General features: G+C 46.6%; 1 protein-coding gene across 2 annotated transcripts in view; it reads left to right on the top strand.

Moving 5' to 3' along the window:
• Positions 1 to 12,097, top strand: part of LOC139263049 (slit homolog 3 protein-like) — a 625,025-nt gene that overhangs the window by 537,705 nt on the left and 75,223 nt on the right. The window lies entirely within an intron of this gene.

Genomic DNA, 12,097 nt, shown 5'->3' on the forward strand with positions numbered 1-12,097 from the left:
CACTCTTTTAGATTTAAGCCGTGGACTCTTCTAATTTCTGTGCATACTGAGGCTTTCCGTGTTGCAGCAGGTGTGATTTCTACAGCAGTGCAAGTGACCATAATGAGGTTGAATAGAGAATGTGTAATTTTTTCTTAAATTAACTTTCTCTGTTGAATTTTTTGCTGAGTACTGTTAATATTTGGAACACGAGAGATTGCCTTTTTCCCTCATGTACTTATTGGCTTCTCGCTGCAATATGGTTGTACAGGCAATATACTGGTGCTTTCCATTCAGTTTGTTGGGGTCCAGGCCCCCTCAGTGTATTTGCTGATGACAGTGGTTTTAAGCAACAACAACAACTTGTATTTATATAGTGCCTTTAATGTAGTGAAACGTCCCAATGCGCTTCACAAGAGTATTATGAGATTCAAAAATTGACACCGAGCTGCATAAGTAGAAATTAGTGCAGATGACCAAAAAAGAGGTAGGTTTTAAGGAGCTTCTTGAAGGAGCAAAGAAAGGTAGAGAGCCGGCAAGGATTAGGGAGGGAGTTCCAGAGCTCGGGACCTAGGCGACAGAAGTCACAGACACCAATGGTTGAGTGATTATAATCAGGGATGCTCAAGAGGGCAGAATTAGAGGAGTGCAGACATCTCGGGTAATTTAAAGGGTAATATCCTCAGTCGTTTACATTGTTTTCTTCCTACTCGTTCTTGCGTTGTTGTGAACAGTTTTTGGCTCGAGCAGTCATTCTGGAACGACAATATTTCTGTTGGTGGCCCCGGGAACAATCAAGGTGGTGGTGCTTTACCATCGAGCAGGACTGGATATATTTCTTAACCATCTTTCTATCTTCATTAAGTTTTATTCCATTTGAACACCTTTCACAGCTTTCCCATTGGACAGTGGTGACAAGGTTAATGTTGTGTCTGGAAATTCTTCCAAAATCAGGGATTTACGTTTTGTTTTTGACGGCCTTTTGCCATTCCTGTTATCGTGGGGAGACAGGATGTGGTGCACACGGTTATTTGGTCAGTGTTAAGTATCGAATAACTCCACGAGGCTAAGCACGGTGAGCTAGTTCAGGCATGACCTTACTCCAGTTTATTTATTCTCAAAGTGAAGATTCAACATGGCTGCCAACATTATATGCACAGCTTGCACGAGTCTGCCAGTGACCATTAGGACTCCGACAGTCGCATCCTCCGGTGGCAGGTAAAACCCAGTTAACATACAAAACATCATTCCCCCCAAAGTCCTTGGTACAGGTTGTATTTACAAGTTGAGACAGTCCAGGGCCTTCCGCTCCCTGGTTGATCTTCTCAGTTCGAACCCAAGCTTGGGTGAGTTAGTAGGACCATTGCTGCATTGCGGAGCAGTCAGTCTGACAGGACTGTCGGGAATGGTAGGTTCGTCTTCGTGAATGACACAAAGGTCAGCTAATGGTTGGATGTGTGTTGGTTGGTCAATTTGTCCTGGGTTGTCTGTGAATTGCAGTTTGGTTTGGTCGATGTGCCTCTTGCACTTTTGGCCATTTAACAGTTTGACTACAAACACCCTGTTCCCTTCCTTGGCCAAAACCGTGCCAGCAACCCACTTTGGACCATGACCATAATTCAAGACAAACACAGGGTCATGAATAGCAATGTCACGTGATATGGCCGTGCGATCGTGGTACCATTGCTGCCATTACTTTCTGGTTTTGACATGATCATTAAGATCTGGGTGTACAAGGGAGAGCCTGGTTTTGAGGCCTCTCTTAGTTAACAGCTCAGCAGGATGGACCCCAGTGAGCGAGTGGAGTCTCGTCCGGTAACTGAGCAGAATGCGGGACAAACGGGTCTGTCGGGAGCCGTGAGACACGCGTTTTAGGCTCTGCTTAATGGTTTGGACAGTCCGCTCCACTTGACCGTTAGACTCGGATTTGAAAGGGAAAGACATGCTTGATGCCATTACGGGTCATAAACTCATGGAACTCCGAACTGGTGAAACACGGTCCGTTGTTGCTGACAAGGACGTCGGGCAGGCCATAGGTGGTGAACATGGCCTGGAGATTTTCAATAGTGGCTGCGGACATACTGGATGACATGATTACGCATTCGATCCATTTGGAGTAAGCGTCTACTACCACTAAAAACATTTTGCCGAGAAAAGGGCCGGCAAAGTCTATGTGGATCCTTGACCACGGTTTGGATGGCCATGACCACAGGCTCAGTGGAGCCTCCACAGGTGCATTACTCAGTTGCATACAAGTGTTGCACTGATGCACGCATGACTCCAAGTCCGAGTCAATGCCGGGCCACCAAACGTGAGACCTGGCAATGGCCTTCATCATGACAACGCCTGGCTGGGTACTCTGTAAATCTCGCACAAAAGTTTCCCTGTCTTTTTTTGGCATAACAACACGATTACCCCATAACAGATAATCAGACTGAATAGACAATTCATCTTTGCGGCGGCTATAAGGCTTAATTTCATCCTGCATTTCCCTGGGAATGGCAGACCAATTTCCATTCAGGACACACCTTTTTACGCTTGACAGTACAGGATCCTGGCTGGTCCAGGTCCTAATTTGGCGAGCCATGACAGGTGACCCCTCGCTCTCGAAGGCATCCATGACCAGCAGCAAATCTGCGGGCTGCGGCATTTCCACTCCGGTTGTGCGCAATGGTAGCCGGCTAAGCACATCAGCACAATTTTCAGTGCCTGGTCTGTGATGGATAACATAATCATAAGCGGATAATGTCAGTGCCCATCTTTGGATGCGGGACGAGGCATTGGTGTTTATACCTTTGCTCTCAGAAAACAATGAAATGTGCGGCTTCTGTTCAAGCTCAAACCGAAGCTCAGACAGATATTGGTGCATTTTCCTAACCCCATAAATGCATGCTAAAGCCTCTTTCTCTACCTTACTATTGGCTCTTTCAGCCTTAGACAGACTTCTGGATGCATATGCAACTGATTGGAGTTTGCCTGATACATTGGCTTGCTGGAGCACACAATCAACCCCATATGATGAGGCATCGCAGGCCAGCACTAACCACTTACATGGGTCATGGTGCACCAATAATTTATTGGAACATGGCAGGTTCCTGGCCTTCTCAAAGGCTCTGTCTTGAGATTTGCCCCAAACTCAGTTATTGCCCTTTCTCAGCAACCTGTGCAAGGGCTCTAGCAATGTGCTCAAACTAGGTAGAAAGTTACCGAAATAGACCCAGGAACGAACGCAGCTCTGTCACACTCTGGGGTGTGGGTGCATTCTTGATGGCCGCTGTCTTCGAGTCCGTAGGCCTGATGCCATCTGCTGCAATCTTTCTCCCCAGGAATTCGACTTCTGGTGCCATGAAAACGCACTTGGAGCATTTTAGCCTGAGTCCCACTCTGTCCAGACGACGTAGAACCTCTTCCAGGTTGTGCAGGTGTTCGGTGGCATCACAACCGATGATCAGGTTGTCATTTTGGAACATGACGGTTCTCGGGATGGACTTCAGCAAACTCTCCATGTTTCTCTGAAATATAGCTGCCACTGAGCGAATTCGAAAGGGCATCTGTGGTATATAAACAGCCCTTTGTGCATGTTGATGCACAGCAGTTTTTTCGACGGTCGACCAGCTCCTGTGTCATGTAAGCGGAGGTCAGGTCCAATTTGGTGAATTACTTTCCCCCCCCCCCCCCCAGCTAGCGTTGCAAACAGGTCGTCAGCCTTGGGTAACGGGTACTGATCCTGTATCGAGACTCGGTTGATCGTTTCTTTGTAGTCGCCGCAGATCCTGACCGTGCCATCACTTTTCAACACCGGGACAATTGGACTGTCCCATTCGCTGAAATTCACTGGTGATATGATTCCTTCCCGTTGAAGTCTGTCCAGTTCAATCTCGACTTTCTCCCTCATCATGTACGGAACCGCCCGAGCCTTGTGATAGACGGGTCTTGCATCCGGGCCTAGGTGGATCTGCACCTTGGCTCCTGTGAAGTTGCTGATGCCTGGTTCGAACAATGAGGGAAACTTGCTCAGCACTTGAGCACACAAAGTGTCGTCCACTGATGATAAGGCTTTAATATTGTTCCAGTTCCAATTAATTTTCTCAAGCCAACTCTTGCCGAACAGCATTGGGCCATTGCCTGGAACAATAAATCATGCACAGCTCCATCGTACGATATCTTTACTGCCGCGCTGCCAATGACTGGTATGAGCTCTTTGGCGTAGGTACGCAGGTGGGCTCAGTTTGGGTCTTTTTGCCTTAGTGTCCCACAGCTTTTCGAAAGCCCTCTGGCTCATTATTGACTGACTTGCACTCATGTCCAATTCCATGGAAGCTGGAACCCCATTTAATTTAACCTCCAGCATTATCGGAGGACTTTTGGTAAAAGAATGTACACCATACACATCTTCGTCCTGTACCTCGGGTTGAGTTGCCTGTGCTGCTTGATCCACGCTGACTCGATCATCCTTAGCCACGTGGTGTGTGTCGCAGCACGCTTGCTCGGTTGCAGACACATTCGCTGAAGGTGCCCCATTGTTGCACAGCCTTTTTATACGTATTGCTTGAATGGGCATTGATGGGCCGATGATAACCCCCACAACGCCAACAAGGCGAGATTTGATTCACCCCCGATGGCGGACTTTGAGCAGATACAGGTCATAAGAACGCGGACGAGTAGGCCCTGCTATGTGCAGCTCTGCCTGCCGATGATATTTTATGCACAGTACTTGCCGGTGAGTTTTGATGCTAGGAAGATATCTGTTTCGAGTTTTCATCCGCGGACATGAATGCCTGGATGATCGTGATGGCCCTGCTCAGGTCTAGAGATTCAGCAGCCAGCAGCTTTCGAAGGATGACCTCGTGGCCAATGCCAAGCACGAACAAGTCCCACAGCATTTCCTCCAACGTAGCTCCGACATTGCACGGCCCACCGAGACGTCTCAGGTCAGCGACAAATTCCGCCACATCCTGGCCCTCGAAGCGATTGTGCGTATAGAAACAATACCACGCCATGATGATGCTTTCCTTCGGTTTAAAGTGGTTCAGAACCAGCGTACACAATTCATCGTAAGTCTTATCCATTGGTCGAGTCGGTGAGAGTAGATTCTTGATAAGACCATACATTTTTGACCCACAAACGGTGAGGAGAACCGCCCTGCGCTTAATTGCGTTATCGGTTGCTTCCATTCCGTTGGCTACAAAGTACTGGTCGAGGCGATCAGTGAAATTCTCCCAGTCTTCCCCTTCCACGAATCTCTCAAAAATTCCAACAGACATGGTTGCGTGAAAGTTTGTATTTTTAACTCGTCGCCAATTGTTAAGTATTGAATAACTCCACGATGCTAAGTACGGTGAGCTAGTTCAGGCATGACCTTACTCCAGTTTATTTATTCTTAAAGTGAGGATTCAACATGGCTGCCAACATTATATACACGGCTTGCACATGTCTGCCAATGGCCATTAGGACTCCGACAGTCGCGCCCTCCGGTGGCAGGTAAAACCTAGTTAACATACATAACAGTCAGCTTTTGCCATTCCTGTTATCGTGGGGAGACAGGATGTGGTGCACACGGTTATTTGGTCAGCTTTTGCCGTTCCTGTTATCGTGGAGAGACAGGATGTGGTGCACATGGTTATTTGGTCAGCTTTGTCACCTGTGCTGTTGGTTTCAGCTCGGTAGTTTCGGATCAATGTATCGACTGCATACAGTTCTGTACATTTCTTGTATTCTACTGTCAAGCTATACTTTGACTTGATCCTATTCAGCTTCTCAATTCCTCTCTTTTTCCGCTGTGGGGTTTTTTTCCCCAACTTTGGTAATGTTTCTATCTGTCCCTTCCCCAACTCACCTGTAATAATTCCTACTCCTTCAATGACACCTTTGTGTCTCTGGCATAATGTTTTAGAATATGGTTGAAGCTGTGGTGATTACCATATGGCATTCTGGTCTATACATATTTGCTAAAAGGATTATTAAATGTGCACAGCTTTGACTAGTTCTCATCCAACTGTACTGCATCAACCATTCTGAAGATTTTGAGCTTTGATAACCATGACACTACGTCATCTATAGTCTACATTTAGTGTCCGTCGTGACTCAGTGGTAGCATTCTCACGTTTGAGTTAGAAGGTTGTGAGTTCAAGTCCCACTGCAGAGGCCTGAGCACAAAATCTATGCTGACATTCCAGTGCAGTACTGAAGGAGTGCTGCACTGTTGGAGGTGCTGTCTTTCAGATGAAACATTAAACCGAGACCCATCTGCCCTCTCAGGTGGACTTAAAAGATCCCCTGGCACTACTTTGAAGAAGAGCAGGGGAGTTTCCCCCTAGTTTCCTGGTCTAATATTTATCCCCCAACCAACATCACTAAAACAGAGCATCTGGTCATTATCTCATTGCTGTTTGTGGGACCTTGCTGTGTGCAAATTGGCTGCCATGGTTTCTATATTACAACAGTGACTACATTTCAAAAGTATTTAATTGGCTGTAAAGAGCTGTGGTGCAGTGGTCATGAAAGGTCCGAAATTTCTTTATTTATTGAATAGTGTTCTCAAGCTATCTTGACACCAGCAGGGAGAGGAGAATTTAATTGCACCAGTCTGAACTAGATTCAAAACGTGCCCCAGAGTTGGAGGGCAAATTGGATATATTTTCCTCAGAGTTTAAAGATAAACAAATATTATTTTACTAAACTCTCACCAGTTTATAGTGAAAGTTAAGTAAAATAATTTTTCTTTAACTTTATACAATACAAAATATACCTCAATCTGCTAATTGATTGTGCCATGAGTTTGCTCTGGATGAATGTACTTAGCTGGAAAAGGATTGTTATTCGTCAGCTGATTTTTTTGGTTGCCAATTCACTTAACAGATTTTGCTGAAATTGCTATCTCCTCAACAATATAAAATGCTGCAAGTCTGGCAGCAGAGAAAAGTATTGGTTTTTCAACTGCCATTGTCCATTGTGATGATAAAACAATATGGGCTGGAATTTGATCAAAAACCGCCACCACCGGATTCCCGCCCAAAAAAACCGCTAAGATTCATCATCATCATCATAAGCGGTCCCTCGTATCGAGGATGACTTGCTTCCACACCAAGAAGGGATGAGTTCACAGGTGTTTCAATGAAGGACCTAATATTCCAGATCCCAAACTACAACCTGAAGGGTGGAAGATGCCTGTGCGTGGATTTTTTTAACGTGTGGTGGCCGTTGCACACCAGCCACCACACGGGTTTGACAGAGTTAGGTCTTGGTCCAGTGGCAAGGATTAACCAAGACGACTGGAGACTAGTTCTGCTGCACAGACCTAGTGTGCACACAATTGCAATGTGGGTTGGCCCGTGCTGCCCCTGGGCCCACGGCTCTTCTGGCACCAAACTCACGTCTCTCCTGGGCCCCGATAGCATCGCTCCACAATCACTCGACGCTCCTGTGCCCCAACCTCGCTGCTCCTGCTGTACCTGCCCATGCTCCAGTCACTGACCTGGGTCATGGTGACATCCAATCCAGTTGCCCTCTTCGCTGCTGTTGCCCTCCTGCACCCACTTGCGCTGTACCTTGCAGTGGCATGCCGCCACGCTGCTCCCGGACCGCTCGCCACTCCTTTTATGGCCCCGACCTGCCGCTGATGCTATTATATCATCATCATCATCATCATCAAAGGCACTCCCTTGGAATCAAGGAAGACATGCTTCCACTCTTAGAATGAGTCCTTAGGTAGCTGAATGAGTCCAATACGAGAGACACTGTCCCTGCCACAGGTGGGACAGACAGTCGTTGAGGGTAAGGGAGGGTAGGATAAGTTTGCCGCATGCTCTTTCCGTTGCCTGCGCTTGTTTTCTGCATGCTCTCGGCAATGAGACTCAAGGTGCTCAATGCCCTCCCGGATGCTCTTCCTCCACTTAGGGCAGTCTTTGGCCAGGGACTCCCAGGTGTCGGTGAGGATGTTGCATTTTATCAGGAAGGCGTTGAGAGTGTCCTTGTAATGTTTCCTCTGTCCACCGTTTGGCTCATTTGCCATGAAGGAGTTCCGAGTAGAGCGCTTGCTTTGGGAGTCTCATGTCTGGCATGTGGACAATGTGGCCTGCCCAGCTATTATATAGGGCCATGGTGAGACCACACCTGGAGTATTGTGTACAGTTTTGGTCTAAAGTATACTTGCCATAGAGGGAGTGCAACGAAGGTGCATCAGACTGGATGGTGGGATTGTCATATGAGGAGAGATTGAGTAGACCAGGCCCATTATCTCAGCATGGACCCCCGAAATGTCGACCAACGTACATTGGCATGAGGGGATACCTGCAGCACCGATACTCAACAAATGGATCACGTGCACCACACGACAACCCCAAATGACCCAATAAAACGCTAGATAAAAATCAGGTTGTTCTGGTGGCCAGTTTGACCAAATTTGGAGAGTTTACACTAGGGTTGCAGCCAGGTGCATGAGTAGCTGGAAGTGCACCACCTCGGCTCTTAAGGCCAAAGTTACGGTTGTGTAAAGTCACTGAGAACTTTTCTACTTCTGAAGTGGTTACCCTGTACGTTCTTCAATAATGAGTTGGAAAAGATTATATTGCCTGGAGATCCACTACACTGTTGGGTAGGGCAGGGTACCCAATTTATATCCAGGTCCAGTCAACGGACACCACTGATCAGGTGCCTTATCCTCAAAATGAAGTCATACATTTCTCCTCAAATTTCCCCAAATCAACTACTGCTGGTTTCAGACGAAGGCCATCAACCCCAATTTTTGTACTTTTCTTTATCTGATGACTTGTTAATATTTTTATTTTCCGCAATATCCTCATGGTTTTCCTTTGGTTAGCAGGCACTGTCTTTTAGAAGGACTTGGCAGGATTTCTCCCCCACCTCCGGAGTGTGTCAATATTTGAACTGGCTCCCTCACAAGAGAAAAGTTTGACAATCACTGCACTGCTGTACCAGTTCCAAGAGCAAAATTGCCACTGTGGTCTGCAGAGTTTATCATCACAGAGATGCCAGCTGGCTCTCATCCTGTTCATCACTACTCCTACACGGTTAATCACATGTTCCTGCAAGTTCCCATGCAATTTGGAAAAGTACTCTATCCCATCATCAAATTGCTTGAATAAAACTTTATTAGGCCTGTAAGTGCCTTTCTTCAAGATAAGAGGTTCATCTCGATGAATCTCTTATCTTGTAATGTAATGTGAGAAAAAGGACAGAAAAGCAGCAGAATATAGATCAGGGATTTCTGGCATAGTACAGAATGCAAAACACGCATAGCAATGACTCCACAAATAATTACCCAAAATGGGAAGTTTCTTTTAAGTGAACAGAAGATTATTCAATTAAGGCCAGCGGAAAATTGATGAAAAATTAGAAAAAATTCCTCCTGGCGTGAAAAATCGGTGTTCCACGTGGATTCTCGGCAGAAAACGTGATCCTGGTCAAAGTGAGCGGTACTTAGTCAAAATTTACTGTGAGTTGGGCCTAGGGAAGGGGGAAAACACACAGAATATTTTTCAAAAAATCAAAAACCAGAAAACAGTCACAGGATCCTTCTCCAGTGAATCGCTGCAAAAGAGTGTAAAAGAACTTACCTTTTTTTGCAGGGTTTCATACCTACCGTCGCTGCTCTGGCTGGTTTTTCCTGAGCGGTGTTTTTTTCAGTAACTACAGAACACTACTACCACAAAACTCGGGCGGAAGTGTTTTTATCGGGTGTTGCACGCCGGCAGTCCGCTCCCCAGCGGTATTTTGAAACCGCTGGCAGAACACTTTGATCAAACTCGCACCGGGTGGTTTTCAACCAAAAAATAGGAATACCGCCGAGAAACCCGGTGTAAATGCTGACCAAATTCCAGCCCACATGTACCTTGTGGTTTGAACAGAATAAGAAAATAGCCAGATATTCATGGATTTAATTAAGTGGACAGTACAATTTATGCATTAACTTAACCAACATGAATTAAAGCAAAGTAGCTGGGCTGCGATAAACAGAGGAGCTGACCCTTAATATAAATATAAGAAACAATTTGGAAACAATCGAAAGTTTCTTTCAAGTCAGTTGCAAGTAAAACTGAACTGTGGCGAACAGCTGGTTAGGTGCATAGGTTATAAAAAGGATTAAGGGCGAGGTGATTGGTCAAAGTTAATGTAGGCATAAGGGATTATTGCACTATTGTGCTCTCTTTGCAGTTTAACACTTGTAGTTAGGAGGATTTATAACACATGCCCTGCATTATCATTTGCTTATTAAACGAGAGTCTCTGCTGAGTTATTTCTGATACAATGTGCATGGTTTTATGGCACCATCAGTAATGAAAAACCCACATTACACATTTTATAAACTTTCCCTTTCCGTAATCTGCTTTCTGTATTGTTCGGAGAGATCGTTTTATGAAAGGAGAGAAAACTGGCTGGTGCAGTGGGGTACTTCTGTCTCACCTCTGGAACACTGTTTTGAATCAAGCTCAGAATGAGATAATGAAAGTCTCCTCCATCTGCCGACTATAAGGATCCAATATGAAAATTCCCAGTGAGCATATATTGTCAGTAAACTGAGTGTTTTATTTCTGTCCTCACTTCCAATTGGGTTGTACCCTGGCATGCCTGGAAAAGTTTCTTAATTCAAGAATGGTTAAAAATACAATGTCGGCCCATGGTCTGGATGGAACATTAGATTAGAATATCGGCCCCGAAATTCACGGTCCCGGGAAGGACCGTTACTGCCCGTTTGTAGCGGTCATTCGTCAAAATCGAATGGCTGCCACTTTGGGCTCAACTGGCTGCCCCGACATATATTGGGCCCGGGAGGTCTTGCAGTGTTGTGGGCCACCGCCGACTCTTGTATCGGTGTGGGGCTTGCGGCAGTAGTGACGCGCTAAAAGTGCTCACCACTGCCGCTCCGCCCCCGGACCCATTTTCAGCGTGAAAAAGCCGGCCCTTCAGCTGCCGGTGCCCCCGCCAGCTTTTAGGGCCAGTGCAGAGTGGCAGAGATCTCAGAGCCGTGGGAACGGAGAGAGACAAGAAGGAAAGATCCAAACTTGAGGCTGTTCAGCACAGAATCCGCACTAAAGGAGAGTGGGAACGAGGGAGGGAGAGAGGGAAACAGAGACTGTGGGAGAGGGAGGGAGCAAGAGTGAGGGAGAGAGGGAGGGAGATGGAAGGGAACAAAAGACAAAGGAGAAAAAGATAGAAGTGAGGAAAGCGAATGAGAAACAGGATGAGAAAATTTGATTTGGAGAGAGAGAAATAGGAATAGAGAAAGAGAAAAGGGGAAAAAAGATGAGAGAGAGAGAAATAGAGATCCCAAGATTCAGAGAGAAAACTGAAATCTCAATCCAGAGACTTAGACTGGAAACATCGCCCCAGCTCAGCATTCCGAGCGGTAACAAATGGGAATCTGTTCCACCTCCGCCGCCCCCCAGGCTAGATCCAAGGTCATCCCATCCTCTGTCATTGAACTACAGTACGCAGACGATGCTTGCGTCTGCGCACACTCGGAGGCCAAACTCCAAATCATCGTCAACACCTTCACCGAGGCGTACGAAAGCATGGGCCTTACACTAAACATCTGTAAGATAAAGGTCCTCCACCAACCTGAACCCGCCACACAGCACTGCACTCCTGGTTATCAAAATCCACAATGAGGCCTTGGAGAATGTGGACCATTTTCTACACCATCTTCAGTGTGCCAGCGCAGCCTTCGGTCTCCTGAGGAAGAAAGTTTTTGAAGACCAGAACCTTAAGCTTATGGTCTACAGAGCAGTAGTGATACCTGCCTGCCTTTATGGCTCAGAGACATGGATTATTTCCAGCAGATACTTCAAAGCACTGGAGAAGTACCACCAACCCTGCCTCCGCAAGATCCTGCAAATCTATTGGGAGGACAGATGCACCAACATTTGTGTTCTTGCTCAGACCAACATCCCCAGCATCGAAGCACTGACCACACTCGATCAGCTCCGCTGGACGGACCACATCATCTGCATGCCTGACACGAGACTCCCAAAACAAGCGCTCATCTCGGAGCCTCGATGCGACAAGCGAGCCCCAGGTAGGCAGAGGAAACGCTTCAAGGACACCCTCAAAGCCTCCTTGATAAAGTGCAACATCCCTACCGACATCTGGGAATCCCTGG

The sequence above is a fragment of the Pristiophorus japonicus genome, chromosome 4, assembly GCF_044704955.1.
Source record: "Pristiophorus japonicus isolate sPriJap1 chromosome 4, sPriJap1.hap1, whole genome shotgun sequence".
NCBI lineage: Eukaryota > Metazoa > Chordata > Chondrichthyes > Pristiophoridae > Pristiophorus > Pristiophorus japonicus.